This window comes from Mustela nigripes, chromosome 1 (genome assembly GCF_022355385.1).
Source record: "Mustela nigripes isolate SB6536 chromosome 1, MUSNIG.SB6536, whole genome shotgun sequence".
In the NCBI taxonomy this organism is placed as follows: Eukaryota; Metazoa; Chordata; class Mammalia; order Carnivora; family Mustelidae; genus Mustela; species Mustela nigripes.
The window spans coordinates 161,885,102-161,899,658 of NC_081557.1; the positions used below are offsets into that span (position 1 = coordinate 161,885,102).

The 14,557-nt window shown below is 33.9% G+C and overlaps 1 protein-coding gene across 4 annotated transcripts in view; it reads left to right on the plus strand.

Annotated features, from left to right (window-relative positions):
* Window positions 1–14,557, plus strand: part of RAP1GDS1 (Rap1 GTPase-GDP dissociation stimulator 1) — a 160,255-nt gene that overhangs the window by 25,885 nt on the left and 119,813 nt on the right. The window lies entirely within an intron of this gene.

The following is a 14,557-nucleotide window of genomic DNA, read 5'->3' on the forward strand; positions in this document are numbered from 1 at the left end:
TCTGTTTACTTAGTACTGCTTTATTGTGCTATGGTTTGTGCTGTACTTGTTTTTAATCATACCATTATCTTATTCTGGGATTAGTTATGTAGCTGACAGAGAATTTAGAAGACAGTATATATTGTTAGAGTTTTAATTTCAAGCAACTCAGATGTGTGTGTTATTACTTTTTTATTTTATTTTTCATTTCTCAGTGAACTGTGCTTAGAAAATCTAAAATAATTGAATGTGGTACTCTTCATCAAAAAGTACATTTTAAAAGTAGCTTGGAAAAGTCTTTTTCAGTAATTCTCTTTGCTTTTGAGATTGTAACTCTGTCAAGCTGTTCAATCTTAGATATGACAGAGAAGGGACTTAAAACAAGGATTTAAATAAGAGCTTCCAGTAAAGAGAAAGAAAAGGAGTGTGTCTAAGGCTGTGCCGTCCATTGTAGTAGATAAATGTGGCTATTTAAATTTAATCATTTAATTTAATTTAAAAGTAAGTACCTTAGTCTTATTTTCAGTAGCCACACTTGACTAGTAACTACCTTTTTGGGGATCACAGATACTAAGCCATGATCACAGAAAGTTCTTTTGAAATCTTTTGATTTCCATGATCACAGAAAGTTCTTTTGTGCAGCATGGTCAGGAAGACTAGAAAGAATCAAGTGATGACCTGAGTTTTATATGCCTGTATAGGCAGATGCAGATTTACATAATGTAATTGGTCTAAGTAAATTGAATATCTCAAGTTTATATTTTGAAGAGTTGTTTTATTATACTCATCTTTTGTTTTTAGTGACCTGTTATTTTTTGTGTGTTAGAAAAAATAATTTTCTTAATGGACCATTTGTTCAGAAACTGAATGATATGGAGGCAGTGTTCTTGGTTATTATATGTAGAGGGTTGCTCAGCCCTCTCTGGAAATACTGATAGAGAACTGAAGTTGAAGAAGAAAAATGAAAAAAGGAAGCCAAAGTTTATAACTTTTTAAAGAATAGATTTAAGAAATAGAAGTATATAATTGTTGGGTTAAATTTCAGATCTATTGCAGACTTACTCATTGAAACTATTTATTGAAAATAGCGTTGAAATTGTATATTATAAAGTGTTAAGGCCAATAGCCACAAGATGTCAATAAAAACAACAAACTCTACAAATTTAACTATTGACTCCCCAAGAAGGGAGCAAAAGGAATATGTCTTTTTAAGAATCTAACAAAATTTGGGGTGCCTGGGTGGCTCAGTGAGTTAACCCTCTGCCTTCAGCTCAGGTTATGGTCCCAGGGTCCTGGGATCGAGCCCCACATTGAACTCTCTGCTCAGCAGGGAACCTGCTTCCCCCCTCCCCCACCTGCCTCTCTGCCTACTTGTGATCTCGCCCTCTCTCTCCGTTAAATAAATAAATAAAATCTTTAAAAAAGAAAAAGAAAAAAATATCTAAAATAAATTCATGTGTCCTCATATCTAAGACTATTGACAGAAAAGAATTTTCTGTCACGGGAAGAGGGAGTTCATTCATGCAGATGTCTAGTGGTTAACTGAAGAATGATTATCTGTCATTGACTGAGTGCTTATTATGTACTTAGCATTGGACTTGGGGCTTTATCTTTTATCTAAATCAAACTTTCCCTTAGTCCCATGAAGAGGTGTTCCCATCTCCATGTAAAGGAAAAGGAAATAGACACTATGACGTTACTTGCCTTACTCTGACAGAATCTAGAGTTTGGAATTGAACTCTTAGTCTACAAAATAAAAAATTACATTCTGAATGAAGTGTAGCTTTTTGCTGAGTTTATAGGCTGTGAAAGTGTTTCCAAAAGATAGTTTTAATATTGTGTCTTAAATTTTTGTTTTTTTAAAATATTTTCAAATTATATTATTAAAGATGAGAATGATATAGAAACCTTTTTTCTTGAATTACAGACTTATATTATAGATGTTTTATTGACATTTTAAAAAAACTAGTAAGGTGTTTATTTTCCTTAAAGTGATTGATCCATTGCTACTTTTATCCTCTTAAAGGTAAAATTATAAAACATTTAACTTAAGTGAATCTGTACTGGCTTTTTTTGCAGAAACCTTCTGTTGTCATAATTCTTTCTTAGTGTCAGGTGTTTAGCTAAAAATACCACTGCTTGTACAGAATTGCACTTGATCAAGAAACAATGATTTCGCCATTCTGTACAAGTATAAGATGGTAATATGTGTAATAGAAATCTAAATTTAAAGTTTTATTTTACAGTCTACTAACCTGTCATTGGAAGGGACACATCTGAATGGAAAGAAATTATGCTTTTTAAAGTTTTTACACCATGGAAATTTAGTATATTTGAATTGCACATCAAAAATTATCATAATCTGAAATTGATAAATGATTTCAAAGTGGTTTTCTTAAATTTTGGGGGGATAACATTAAATATATATGTCAGAATCTTAAGAGATAAGAATTAGACAGTTTTAATAGTGGGTTTTATGGAAAATATTTTGCTTTAGCATTTTGTGTGAATTTCAACTAAATAATAGAAGCATTCATTCATTCATATAAATACTTTAGATCTCAGTTTTAAAATGTTTTTAGTAAATATTTGAAAGCTACTGTTTAAGAAATAAGATTCTGTTTACTCTTACTTCTTTTGTTTCAGAGAATAGAGGATTCACTATAAATGTTTATTGCAGTATGGTTACTCTATTTCATGCTTATTTGAAAATTTAAAACAGTAGGCCATATTTTTATCCCTAAACATTAGGACAGGAATTATCATTAGAGAATATGACATCTAAATCCCCTTGTAAGGCAGACTGCTAGCATAAAACAAATGCCCAAAGACAAGAAAAATTAACAGTCCATTCATAATAAAAAATTCTATTCCATTGTAAGAGCATGGGGACCGTGTTCTGTTGCTGAGTGAACCACAAAAAAATGCCAGCATGATCACCAACACAGCTTTAAATTCTTGTCCTAAAGGATTAGGCTGTTTTCCTCTGTCTCATTGCCTCATGTACCTTTGTGCTCTAACTTTGTTTAATTTTTAATTTTTAATGACAGTTCCTATTTCATAGAAGAGTCATATAATTATGTTCTGTATAACAACCCAGTTTACTCTAAAGAAAAAAGTATTTAGTTTCTAGTCCACATTCCTAACCTAATATCATACTCATCCACTTGTTGAATACTTGTTATTCCTTACCTTTGTTCTTTTTTTTATTCATTATTTTGATTTTTGACTCCCTTCTGAAGCTATAATCCTAAGAATACCAGATTATATATATAAGCCGTTAATAAAGATTACTTTGTGAATCTTCTCTAACAGAACTTGCTGTTGTCATTTGCTTTTAGTCTGTTCTGTGCCTTCATTATTTCTGAATTAACTTACTTTTGGGACCCAAATTATTCCTTTTAAGTAAGGGACTTTGAAACTTGTTATCCACGGTTTTTCAATAGCCACGTTAAATCTGAAATCACTGGACATGAAAGATTACTGCTGTTTTAGTAGAAACAAGAAATTATTTTACTTCTTTCGTGTTAATATCTTGGTTTTACTTTTTACCCTAAGCTATCAAATGCACCATAGAAGCGATATATTTCTCTTTATTTTAAATTTTTAAATTTTTAAATTAACATATAATGTATTATTAGCTCCAGAGGTACAGGTCTGTGAATCGCCAGGTTTATACACTTAACAGCACTCACCATAGCACATACCTTCACCAATGTCCATAACCCCATGTCCCTCTCCCTTCTCCCCTCCCGGCAAACCTCAGTTTGTTTTGTGAGATTAAGAGTCTCTTATGGTTTGTCTCTCTCCCGATCCCATCTTGTTTCATTTATTCTTTTCCTACCCGCAAAGCCCCCACATTGCCTCTCAACTTCCTCAAATCAGGGATATCATATGATAATTATCTTTCTCTGATTGACTTATTTCACTAAGCATAATACCCTCTAGTTCCATCCACGTTGTCGCAAATGGCCCGATTTCATTCTTTTGATGGCTGCATGGTATTCCATTGTATATATATACCACATCTGCTTTATCCATTCATCTGTTGTTGGACATCTAGGTTCTTTCCATAGTTTGGCTATTGTGGACATTGTTGCTATAAACATTCAGGTGCACGTTCCTCTTTGGATCACTACATTTGTATCTTTAGGGTAAATACCCAGTAGTGCAATTGCTGGGTAGTAGGGTAGCTCTATTTTCAACTTCCTGAGGATCCTCCATGCTGTTTTTCAGAGTGGTTGCACCAGCTTGCATTCCCACAAACAGTGTAGGAGGCTTCCCCTTTCGCCACATCCTCTCCAGCATCTGTCATTTCCTGACTTGTTAATTTTAGTCATTCTGACCGATGTGAGCTGGTATCTCATTGTGGTTTTGATTTGTATTTCCCTGATACCAAGTGATGTGGAGCACTTTTTCATGTGTCTGTTGGCCATCTGGATGTCTTCTTTGCAAAAATGTCTGTTCATGTCTTCTGCCCATTTCTTGATTGGATTATTTGTTCTTTGGGTGTTGAGTTTGCTAAGTTCTTTATAGATTTTGGACACTAGCTCTTTATCTGATATGTCGTTTGCAAATATCTTCTCCCATTCTGTCAGTTGTCTTTTGGTTTTGCTAACTGTTTCCTTTGTGGTGCAAAAGCTTTTGATCTTGATGAAGTCCCAATAGTTCATTTTTGCCCTTGCTTCCCTTGTCTTTGGTGATGTTCCTAGGAAGAAGTTGCTGTGGCTTAGGTCAAAGAGGTTGCTGCCTGTGTTCTCCTCAAGGATTTTGATGGATTCTTTTCTCACTTTGAGATCCTTCATCCATTTTGAGTCTGTTTTCATGTGTAGTGTAAGGAGATGGTCCAGTTTCATTTTTCTGCATGTGGCTGTCCAGTTTTCCCAACACCATTTGTTGAAGAGGCTGTCTTTTTTCCATTGGACATTCTTTCCTGCTTTGTCGAAGATTAGTTGACCATAGAGTTGAGGGACTATTTCTGGGCTTTCTATTCTGTCCCATTGATCTATGTGTCTGTCATTGTGCCAGTACCATACTGTCTTGATGATGGCAGCTTTGTAATAGAACTTGAAGTCTGGAATTGTTATGCCACCAACTTTGGCTTTCTTTTTCAATATTCCTCTGGCTATTCAAGGTCTTTTCTGGTTCCATATAAATGTTAGGATTATTTGTTCCATTTCTTTCGGGAAAAAAAAAAGGATTGGATTTTGATTGGGATTACATTAAACATGTAGATTGCTTTAGGTAGCCTAGACATTTTCACAATATTTGTTCTTCCAATCCACGAGCATGGAACATTTTTCCATTTCTTTGTATATTCCTCAGTTTCTTTCATGAGTACTTTATAGTTTTCTGAGTATAGATTCTTTGCCTCTTTGGTTAGGTTTATTCCTAGGTATCTTTTGGTTTTGGGTGCAATTGTAAATGGGATTGACTCCTTAATTTCTCTTTTTTCTGTCTTGTTGTTGATGTAAAGAAATGCAACTGATTTCTGTGCATTGATTTTATATCCTGACACTTTATTGAATTCCTGTATAAGTTTTAGCAGATTTGGAGTGGAGTTTTTTGGGTTTTCCACATATAATATCATATCATCTGCGAAGAGTGATAGTTTGACTTCTACTTTGCCAATTTGAATGCCTTTAATTTCTTTTTGTTGTCTGATTGCTGAGGCTAGGACTTCTAGTACTCTGTGGAATAGCAGTGTTGATAATGGACATCCCTGCTGTGTTCCTGACCTTAGCGGACAAGCTCTCAGTTTTTCTCCATTGAGAATGATATTCGTGGTAGATTTTTCATAGATGGCTTTGATAATATTGAGGTATGTACCCTCTATCCCTACTCTTTGAAGAATTTTGATCAGGAAAGGATGCTGTGCTTCGTCAAATGCTTTTTTAGCATCTATTGAGAGTATCATGTGGTTCTTGTTCTTTCTTTTATTAATGTATTGCATCACATTGATTGATTTGTGGATGTTGAATCAACCTTGCAGCCCTGGAATAAATCCCACTTGGTCATGGTGAATAATCCTTTAAATGTACTGTTGGATCCTATGGCTAGTATTTTGGTGAGAATTTTCGCATCTGTGTTCATCAAGGATATTGGTCTGTAATTCTCTTTTTTGATGGGATCCTTGTCGGTTTTGGGATCAAGGTGATGCTGACCTCATAGAATGAGTCTGGAAGTTTTCCTTCCATTTCTATTTTTTGGCACAGTTTCAGGAGAATAGGAATTAATTCTTCTTTAAATGTTTGGTAGAATTCCCCTGGGAAGCCGTCTGTCCCTGGGCTCTTGTTTGTTTGGAGATTTTTGATGACTGCTTCAATCTCCTTACTAGTTATGGGTCTGTTCGGGTTTTCTGTTTCTTCCTATTTCAGTTTTGGTAGTTTATATGTTTCTAGGAATGCATCCATTTCTTCCAGATTGTCAAATTTGCTGGTGTAGAGTTGCTCATAATATGTTCTTATAATTATTTGTATTTCTTTGGTGTTAGTTGTGATCTCTCCTCTTTCATGCATGATTTTATTTATTTGGGTCCTTTCTCTTTTCTTTTTGATAAGTCTGGGCAGGGGTTTATCAATCTTACTAATTTTTTCAAAGAACCAACTCCTAGTTTTGTTGATTTGTTCTTTTTTTTTTCTATTTCCTTGATTTTTGCTCTGATCTTTATTAGTTCTCTTCTGCTGGGTTTGGGCTTTCTTTGTTGTTCTTTCTCCAGCTCCTTTAAGTGTATGATTAGGTTGTTTATTTGAGACCTTTCTTGTTTCTTGTGAAAGACTTGTATCGCTATATATTTTCCTCTCAGGACTGCCTTGGCTGTGTCCCTCAGATTTTGAACTGTTGTGTTTTCATTATCATTTGTTTCCATGAATTTTTTCAATTCTTCTTTAATTTCCTGATTGACCCATTCGTTCTTTAGAAGGATGTTCTTTAGTTTCCATGTATTTCGGTTCTTCCTGAATTTCCTCTTGTGATTCAGTTCTAGCTTCAGAGCGTTGTGGTCTGAAAATATGCAGGGAATGATCCCAGTCTTTTGATACCAGTTGAGACCTGATTTGTGACCCAGGATGTGATCTCTTCTGGAGAATGTTCCATGTGCACTAGAGAAGAATGTGTATTCTGTAGCTTTGGGATGGAATGTTCTGAATGTATCTGTGATGTCCATCTGGTCCAGTGTGTCATTTAAGGCCTTTATTTCCTTGTTGATCTTTTGCTTGGCTGATCTGTCCATTTCAATGAGGGGAGTGTTAAAGTCCCTTACAATTATTATATTATTGTCAATGTGTTTCTAGAAGTGATATATTTCTTTTGCAAGCTATATTCATTATGTTCTTACCTCCTTTACATATTTTTGTATCGTGTGACTCTTCTAGTTATTGTGTCCATTGTCCATGAGAGCTTATTAGTGGTACTAGTCACAAATTATCAAAAGTTCAGTTTTAACTAAGTAAAGGTAACATTTGTAGAATAGAGGAGACTGAAGTAGTGAACTAACAAGCCGTTGACAATTCTTCATGAATTGAGAATCCTGGATTGCCATTGAATAATGGCAGCTACCTAAATCTCAGTTTTTCCACACATTCTCTAAAAACTGACACAGATCATCAAAGAGATAAAGTAAAACCAACTAATATAACCTATGCCTTAAGTATAACTAGAAGACAGACTAAGACCTTCAGATTACTAGGGAGACAAAGAAATATCAAAATCTAGCCTACTTAGCATCAGAGCCTGTGATGGAATTCATTGAGACTGCTGAAACTACTTTTAAAAGATGAGAGGAAAGTTGGTTGAACCAGGAGCCCAAGGGTACATAGTTAAAAATGCCTATAGGAAAAAAAAGTCCTAGCCTGGAACATACTAAAATATGGTCTTAGATTCAATGAGAGCATTCGCTGATGAGAAATGAAAAGGAAGAGACTTTAAAGTACACAGGACCCTAGGCAGTATATCTGATGGGTGCCACTTTTGGGGATGATCTTGTTTTGCCTTGCAGACTTGATGGTGAAGGGAAAGCAGGATGCAAGATAGGAAAATTAAGTATTCTGGAGAAATAAGAAAGCCCTAAAATTGGAAGACAAACTAGAAACCGCCTTTGGTTTAAGTCCAGAATAGAGAGCTTTTGAACTAGAAATCTAGATATGCATCCCAAATATTTACCCTTAGTGCATAAATTTTTATTGCCCATGAACGGAAAATAAAAACTATACACTGAATAGAATATTGCAAATGATAAACAGATTGCTACAGTGAATAAAGCAAAAAATAAGAACCAACATTTTAGCTGTTAAAAGTGTTCTTCCTAAACCAACCATAAAGCCATGATCAGTAACATTATACCATGACCTATATTAAATATCTTTAAGCCTTTGCATATATGAAGAGAAAAAATTCCTCAAGTAAGAGTTTGAGATTCTTGAAACAGAAGTGGATGAATACCAGAGTGATGTGAAAGAAGAGTTGGCTAGAAGAAATTGAAGAAAAATAACCATTTTAGAAATTAAAACTTGGATTGTAACAGGAAAGAATAGAGTTGACTGAAAATTTATTAGGAAGCATTGAAGAAAACAGGCAAATGATTGATGTAGAAGATAGGGAAAAGATCCATTATATACACAATTGGAGCCCAAAAGGAGAAAAACAACAATGAATGAGCTAATATTTAAAACTAGAAATTTTTCTGAAGGAAAGAAAGACCAGAATCTACGTGATGTGAAAGAAGCAGCCATGTACTTGCAAAAATTGACCTGTAGGGGCGCCCGGGTGGCTCAGTTGGTTGGGCAGCTGCCTTCGGCTCGGGTCATGATTCCGGGGTCCTGGGATCGAGCCCCGCATCGGGCTCTCAGCAGAGAGTCTGTTTCTCTCTCTCCCCATCTCCCTGCCACTCTGCTTACTTGTGCTCTCTCTCTAGCTGTCAAATAAACAAATAAAATATTAAAAAAAAAACAAAAACCAAAAAACCGCCCTTTAAAAAAAAAAAATTGACCTGTAATGGGAAATTCAGAGACTTAGTCTAGTAAAACTTCTACTTATGCATTTATTTGTGTCTAAGTGAAAAACAAAAGCACAACTTTTCTTTCACAAATAAATTCATCACTTGGTGACCATAAAAAAAAAAGTAAAAATAAGTACAAAGGAAAGATTCTTAGAGCCTCCATTCAAAAAGATGAAGTTTTTTTAAAAAGGAAAGATAATCAGATTGGCATCAGACTTCTCATTGGCAATATACAAAGCAATTCAGTAATGGAACAGTGTTTTTAAAAAATTCAAGAAATAGGAATTTTATATTGTGCCAACCTGCTCCTTATCAAATCCATAAAAAAAAAAAAAGAGCCAGTAAACATGGAAAAACCCAGGGATCACTATACTCATTAGTCTTCCACTGGAATCTTCTAAACACATGCTGCCCAGTATTCATTATTTGATGTGGCTATTGAACATTTGAAATGAGGCTAGTCTGAATTTAGGCACACTGTAGATTTCAGGGACTTAGTACCAAAAAAATACATAAACTATGTCATTAACAGTTTTAAAAATAGTGATTACACATTGAATCTCATTTTTAAAGTTTTTTAAGATATTTACAAATACTTGATTTCTTCTGCAGCTTTATAGGCCATTGTTTGTTTTTTTTTTTATTAACATATAAAACATTATTTATTTTAGGGGTACAGGTCTGTGAATCATCAGTCTTACAGAGTTCATAGCACTCATCATAGCACATATCTTCCCTATAGGCCATTGTTTCTTGAATTGTGGGTGATGGCTGATTGAAATAGTTTAAGAGTTGGGCACCCAATAAGATATGATGGAAAATGCATGTTGTCAATAAAATCCAATTGGGTAATTCAGTATAAGAAAGGACATTTAAAAGAAGACATTTAAAATAGTGAACTTGGGTGCCTGGGTGGCTCTGTTGTTAAGTGTCTGCCTTCAGCTCAGGTCATGATCCCAGGGTTCTGGGATCAAGTCCCACATCAGACTCCCTGCTTGGCAGGAGGCCTGCTTCTCCCTCTCCTCCTCCCTCTCTCGCTGTGTCTCTCTGTGTCAAATAAATAAATAAAATCTTTAAAATAAAATAATGAACTTAAGTTCATTGTTCAGGGGTTAGAGTCTAAGGAAGAGAAAGCATGTGTAGGTTCCAAGATATGTTCTGTGCATTTAGTCAAAAGCAGAAAGAGGACAGTGTATATCCAAATATATTGGTATCCAAGAGTTTGTAGAAAGGGACCATGGAAAGGCTTGATCTGATTGGAAGAATGAGAAAGACCATCTTGAAATCTGTCATAGGCCATAAGATTAATAACAGAAACAAGATATAACTGTGGTGTTGATTGCAGTTTGCCCTCTGATGTGCTTTTAAGCTGTAATTCATAAGGATCAAAAAAGTTCTTGTTATGTGCAATCTCCAGAGGGAGATAAGCTTCCATTGGTATTTGTACTTTGTGATTAAAACATTGGCAGAGGATCTGGTTTTCTAACATTAGCTATAAATGTTACCATTTTGCTTCTTAAGTTTGCTAAATTTGAAGAACTTCTCATGTTCCTAAGAGAGAGTAAAATATGTAAGAGAAATGTGATTTGAAATGATGCTATATGCCAAATATATACTTAAGAAGATCTGTCCTCAATATTTATAGTACCAGTGCTGACTTACTATCACTGAGAACTACACTTTTAAGTTATTGTTGAGAGAGAAGTGATGGGGGAGGTGCTGCTGTGTCTTCTTGACATTCTTTTTCAACAGGATAGGGTTTGTATGTAACACAGCCTGGACAGCTAACTGTGGATTTTCTGTGGCCATATACTTGATTGATGTAATGGGCTTCTGGCTTTTTTTTTTTTTTTAAGTTTTTTTTTTAAATTCCAATTAGTTAACATACAGTGTAATATTAGTTTCAGTTGTGCAATAGAGTGATTCAGCACTTCCATACAACACTCGGTGCTCATTGCAAGTGCCCTCCTCAATCCTTATCACCTATATAACAGATCCTTCCTCCCACCTACCCTCTGGTAACATCAGTTTATTCTCTATAGTTGCGAGTCTGTTTCGTGGTTTGGACCGTTCCCCCCTCCCCATTTTCCCTTTCGCTCGTTTGTTTTGTGTAACTGGCTTCTTTAATCAATTAAGCACTATTCCAGTATGATTTGAATGTGTTAAAGAGTATGTGGCATATAAATTGGATTTTTTAAAAAGATAAATTGGATTTTTGATTGATAACAGTGAATTAGAAATGAATTAATAATACTAGTGTATGATAAGAATTATATATTCTCAACAGAAAGGTATAGTTTGATATTTAAAGAAAAATAGCTTATAGTAACAGATTACTATCCGTGTATTCAGTGTCTTCACTGTGATTATAGATGTTTGAACCTGGTATTAAAGGAGTGGTCAGTATCATAGTCTTTTTTTTTTTTTTTACCTCTGTAGAACTTGATAGTCCATTATGATTAGTTATGTTTCCTCTCGAAAGCTTCCTTACCTGATTTAAATGCTTTCATTTTTATCTCTTGTAATTCAGAGTTCTGGAGTACCCATTTGGCATTGTAAAAGAAAGATTAGAGTTTCACCATTATGTAGACACTGAAATCTATAAATGAAATATTTTGTGAAATAATAAAAATTTAATGAATCATTTTTCCTAATGAAAGCTTCCTTATAAAATATATATATTCTTATTATAACTAATTGATTATATTTAACAATTTATTTTGATATATGGCATAAGGTGAGGATCAAATTTTATTTGTTTCTAAATAATCAATTTTCTCAAAAACATACATTGTTTAATCTACTCCTTTTTGGTTGATAATATTCCTTTTATCATATAATAACTGCTTAATTTAATGTAATTGGGCAGCTTTGAAGTTTTATTCTGTTCCGTTAATCTGTTTGTCTTTTGTGTTCTAACTGTGCTATTTTAATTATATTAGCTTTACTGAAGAAATTTCTTTTTATAAATCTGTCAAAAAGTTTTACTTTCATGGATTTAGTATACCACAGAAATTGTGGAAATGCACTGTCACATTCCTGAAAATTCGTATGGGAATTGAGATAAGCTATAAATTAATTTGGAAAGAATTAAAAACTTCTCAGCATTTTGTCTGTCAATTTAAGAACACAGATTATATATCTTTAAGTGTTTTTGTGTCTCAGTGAGATGTACTTTGATTCATTCTTTCTATACATATCCTGTTTTAAGTATTCCTACAAATTTTACATTTTTTGGTTGTGGCAAATGGAGATTGTCCCATTATAACTTCCAAGTGGTTATTGTTAGAGATCAATTTGAAATCTGTGTTGATTTTTATATTTTTATTGGTATTCAGCTACCTTCCGAATCCACTTAGTAGTTAAAACAAAACTTTAACTTGTTTTTTTGGGTTTTGCAGTCAGAACATCCACAAAATGACATTTTTGCTTCTTCTTATGTTGGCTTGAACTTCCAGCAAAATAGTAAATAACAGTGATGTGAATGATATCTTACTTTAATTTCTGCTAATAATGGCAGTCCTTCTAATGCTTCATCATTCAGTATAACACCTCTTGATTTAATGTAAAAGGTTTTTTTCATATTAAAATTATCTTAATTCAAAGATGATTTTTTTAAAAAAATCAAGAGTGGTTACCTTTAAAACATAATCCTTTAGCCTGATCACTTAATATTAAAAATAGTATCTATTTCTTTTAATATTATAAAGTTTATAATAAAATTATTCATTGGCAGCATTATTACTAGAGGAAGTTTTCCCTTTTTGTTCTTTTTTTTTTAAGTTTTATTTAACAGATCATAAGCAGGCAGAGAGGCAGGCAGAAAGAGAGGGGGAAGCAGATTCCCCACCAAGCAGAGAGCCTGACACAGGACTTGATCCCAGGACCCTGAGACCGTGTCCTGAGCTGAAGGCAGAGGCTTAAGCCACCAAGCCACCCAGGTGCCCCAGGAAGTTTCTCTTAAGAATGGGAAGTGCAACATAGTTTTACAATCTCAGAATCAAGACCACTTAGTAAACTATGAGGTTCAGTATAATTTGTATCTTTCTTTGTATATTCAGGGACAAATACTTATCTAATAAGAATTAGAACCTAAAGAATAATTAAAATTAACATGAATTATGTATTTTAGAATATTTATGAATAAATAATATAGAATAAATAAATAAAATAGAATAATATTTTAGAATTATTAAATGGTCTTATAAACATAGGAAATTTCTCAATTTAGTATTGTATAGCCCCCAAAGTTTTCAAAACTGCAGAGTAAAGCATTACTTTTTTTAGGGGTGTCATACAATTTTTGTATTAAGTTTTTAATTTTAAGTCCAGTTAACATACAGTATTATTAGTTTCAGGTGTACAATATTGCAGTTCAGAAATTCTGCACATTACTCTCTGCTCATCATGATGTGTGCTCTTTAATTCCCATCACCCTATTTCTGTTTCTCTCTTTCTCTCTTTTTTTCTTTGCTCATTTGTTTTGTTTTTAAAATTTGACATATAAGTGAAATCATGTGGTATTTGTCTTTCTCTGACTTACTTCACATTAGCATTATACACTAGCCCCATCCATGTTGTTGCAAATAGCAAGATTTCATTTTTGTTTTCATGGCTGCTTAGTATTCCATCGAGTGTGAGTGTGTGTGTGTGCGTGTGTGTGTGTGTGTGTGTGTGTGTGTGTACGTACACATACCACATCTTATCCATTCATCTTTCAATGGACATTTAGGCTGCTTCCATAATTTGACTCTTGTAAATAATGCTACAGTAAACGTAGAGGTGTATGGATCCCTTTGAATTAGTGTTTTTGCATTTTGGGGGTAAATACTCAGTAGTGCAATTATTGGATTCTAGAGTAGTTCTAATTTTGAGGAACCTCCATATTGTTTTCCATAGAGGCAGCATCAGTTTGTGTTCCCACCAACAGTGCATGAGGGTTCCTTTTTCTCCGCATCCTTGCCATCATGTTGTTTCTTGAGTTTTTTATTTTAGCCATTTTTGGCAGGTGTAAGGTGATATCTCATTATGGTTTTGATTTGTATTTCCTTGATGATGAATGATGTTCTGCATCCTTTGATGTGTCTGTTGGCTATCTGTATGTTTTCTTTGGAGAAATGTCTATTCATGTCTTCTGTCTATTTTTTAATTGAATTATTTGTGCGTTTGTTTTTTGTTTTTGTTTTTGTTTTTTTTGGTGTGTGTGTGTTGAGTTGTATAAGTTCTTTATATATTTTGTATACTAATGCTTTATTAGATATGTACTTTGCAAATATCTTCTCCCATTCATTAGGTCGTCTCTTAGTTTTTTGGTCGTTTCCTTTGCTGTGTAGAAGTTCTTATTTTGATGTAGTCCCAGTAGTTTATTTTTGCTTTTGTTTCCCTTGGCTCAGGAGACATACAAAAAATGTTCATCCATAGAAAAATGTTCTATGAATGATGTCAGAGAAATGCATAATGCTGTCTTCTAGGATTCTTATGGTTTCAGGTCACACATTTAGGTCTTTAATCAATTTTGAGTTTGTGTATTGCATAAGAAAGTGGTCCAGTTGCATTCTTTTCTTTTCTTTTTTTTTTTTTTTT